Source organism: Triticum aestivum, chromosome 7B, assembly GCF_018294505.1.
Source record: "Triticum aestivum cultivar Chinese Spring chromosome 7B, IWGSC CS RefSeq v2.1, whole genome shotgun sequence".
Classification (NCBI taxonomy): Eukaryota; Viridiplantae; Streptophyta; class Magnoliopsida; order Poales; family Poaceae; genus Triticum; species Triticum aestivum.
The window spans coordinates 75,957,028-75,960,479 of NC_057813.1; the positions used below are offsets into that span (position 1 = coordinate 75,957,028).

The 3,452-nt window shown below is 52.2% G+C and overlaps 1 pseudogene; it reads left to right on the forward strand.

Moving 5' to 3' along the window:
* Positions 1-338: 338 nt before the first annotated feature.
* LOC123162552 (pathogenesis-related protein 1-like) lies at positions 339-2,907 on the forward strand (annotated as a pseudogene).
* Positions 2,908-3,452: the final 545 nt, after the last annotated feature.

The following is a 3,452-nucleotide window of genomic DNA, read 5'->3' on the forward strand; positions in this document are numbered from 1 at the left end:
ACATGCCTGTGCGCTTACTCATGAGTAATGCAGCTGGCTAATCACCTACTCTCGGATTAGCACTAGAACAATTTCCCCACGCGGACCGTGGTGCCAATTGGATAGAGAACACATTCTTCCTCTTTACCTAACAAAGATTGATAAAAGCGCCAGCTTTCAGACCCAGCGATGATAAAAAGCACATCCGACCGACGGTGCCATCCATTTTGAAAAAACTCGACGCCTGACTTTGACGCCTTTTCACCAGTCTCCACTCACTAGATCCATCCGGCCAAGCTTCACCAACAACCGGTTCCGAGCCCTATTTATAGCCCTCACTTCTCTCCATGAAACCAAGCAGCCCTGCGCCATTGCAACACTCACAGATTACATCATTTGCACCGGCTGTACTAGCTTGAACATCACAACAATGGCCTCCACCAACAGCTGGACCCAGGAGATCGAGTCGGCGGTCACCGCGCCGCGCCTCTTCCGCGCCGGCGTCATGGACTGGCACACCCTGGCCCCCAAGCTCGCGCCGCAGATCGTCGCTAGGGCCCACCCCGTTGAGGGACAAGGCGGCATTGGCAGCGTCAGGTAGTTCAACTTCACCTCAGGTACGCATGACAGACAATTCATGTCAACTGCAGTCTGGTACACATGGTCAAAGCATAACACAGAATTGACCTTGCAGCCATGCCCTTCAACCTCATGAAGGAGAGGCTCGAGTTCATTGACGCAGATAAGTGCGAGTGCAAGTCGACTCTTATCGAGGGCGGTGGCATCGGCACGACGATTGAGACAGCCACTTCACACATCAAGGTGGAGCCGGCAGCAAAGAGTGTGGTTTTTTAGAGCTCCAGCTACATGGGACCTCCTATCTAGACCATTGAGTCTTATGGAGATACGTGCAAGACATTCACATTCAACAACTGTGGCCGGCATGATTTGCAGAACACTTCTGCACATGAGCAGTGGCCTGAGCGGAACAGTGCGTGCCTTCCTTTGACCGGTCACCCTTCATATATGAACAGTGTATTCCTCCCTCTCTCCCATCACGGTCAATCTCCTCCCAAGATTCCATGCAAAAAATAAAAAATAAATCTCCTCACAAGATTCTCAGAAGTTGCATGCAAAAGTCACCTAGCTTCTCTCTCCCATCACGGTCTCTCTCTCCTTCCAAGAATATTGTGGCTCCTTTTGAGAAGTTGCATCCAAAAGCCAAGAGAGAGAGAACTGCCGCATGGTCGAGCTTTTTGGAAAAGATTTTTTAGAGATTTTTCAGAAGCTGCATGCACATTAAGAGAGAGTAAGGGAGAGCATGCAAAGTTTCTGAGAGGGAGAGACAGAAATGTTGAGGTATTCTACGGAATTAAGGTTAGTACTATAGGAACATGGCCTGGCGCACCTACCAAGAACAGTAGAATGCATGTGTTGCTAATTTTGTATAAAACGGATTTAATGTGCAGTGCTTGAGGATGTAACCCATGCCACCAGTCGGAGTATCGAGTAGTACTAACTACTCCCTCCATTCCTCTATGTAATGCGCATAGATTTTTTGGCATTATTTCGAAATGTAGTGCGCATTAGCTACTTTGGGCTCTTTTGGACGAAACTAGCCCCGGCAGCAGCACACCCACACATGCAACGTTCGCCTGTATCCCCTTCCTCCAGGACAAACGGATTGGACTGGTGGCAGCGGGAATCGACCTGCGGCGGCAGAGGAGGGGGAGCAGCAGGAAGCCGGTGTCTCCGCGTCCTCTGCCTGCTCCGGCATCTTCGCGTCCGCTGCTGGTGGCCGGCCTCTCCGGCATCACCGTGTCCGCATCCGGCGTCTCCGGCATATCCGTCTCAGCCGCCGGCATCTTCGCGTCCATGGCTGGCCTCCGGCGTTGTTGCGTCGGCTATTGGCGTCCCCGCGTCCGCCGCATCCCTGGCAAACATCTCCGCTGCCAGCCACACCAAGTGGACTAGTACTCCAAGTCGATCCCATCTGATGCAGGCGACCACGGCCCCTTCTTCTATCTCCAGATCTGGAGGCCACGGCCACCTCCCGTGAGGCGGAGAAGAAGAGGGAGCAGCAGGAGCTCAAGGTGTGGACGGCGTCGACGGCGTCCTCTCCGGTCGCGCGCGGAGGAAGGGACAAGGGCAGCGGCTGCCAGGACGTCTTCGTGATGTACAACGGCCACGGCGAGCCGTGGGTGGTGGCGTGCGAGGAGCCGATGCATGTGGTGCTCACGGAGGAGATGGGTAGGCGTGCGCCGGCGGACAGATGGCGAGGTTGTCGAGGGCACCGCCGCAGCCGCGGATCCCGCCGCCGCTAACTCGCAGTCCCGTATCTTGCGCGGTGGCGTGCTGGTTTGGCTTTCCACTGACCACAAAGTAGACCCACACGCACATGGGCTGGAGGCAAGACAAGCGGGGATAACAGCGTCCAAAACTCAGCGCCAAGTCACTGATTGGTATACATGCCTGAAACAATGCGCACTATATAGTGGAACGGAGGGAGTAGCATGCTCTGTGCTCTTCACGTGCATACAGTACGCCGATGTTGACTACACTATGCAAGTTGCGGGTGCCTCTGTGTGCGCATGCAGAGTGGATGCCGGTATGACTGTGGCTCTGCTAATTGCTTACCTTAATGGCTCTGACACGGTCAGAAGGTGGGCTCGTCATGCTCTAAGCCACACGGATCACGAAGTGAACAAACGGCCAGGGTAGGGAGTACCGGGGAGCTCGTCCTACAACACAACTTTCCGGGCAGCAAATGGCGGGAGCGTGGTGAAGGTGGAATCGACATACAAGCTGCTTCCAGGCGTGGAGGTGAATGATGAGATTACCAAGGTCAAGGATTCTATCACGGCCATCTTCAAGGCCGCCGAGGCCTACCTTATCGCCAACCCAGACGCCTACAACTAAATCAGTTGAGAGGGATCATATATGATTAAGTTCTCCCTGGTTTGATTTTTGTGTGCTTTCTTCCCGAACTAATAAAGCTGCTCCAATCTCCAAGTAGTGACGCGAGAGCACTCAGCAGAGTGTGGACCTGACAAGTTTAGAAGTTGTGTATTTGTAACTATTAAAGGGTGCTATTGTTTGAGAAGTTGAAAAGTTGTGTATTTGTAACTATCAAAGGGTATTGTTTGATGATGTTGCTGCTTGCTTATGTATATTCCTCATGATTTCGTATGGGAACAAAAGCAAGTATGTGAAACATATAAAAGGAAGTGGATGTTTATGGGCCAAGAAAGTCTTATGTTTGCTCGAGTGACTATAATTTCTCTGTTTTTTCCAAATATAAGAAGAAAGAGTTTGAATGTATATGTTTTTTTGCCAAGTCCCTCTATTAGGCCCATGCAGTTTCTTTTGTTGTAGCTTTGCTAACGACTCGTCCATTCCTCTCGTGACGAGCGACTCAGAAGACCTGGCCGCCACCTACAACTCCAACCCTCTCGTCGCTGCCACCATGGGGG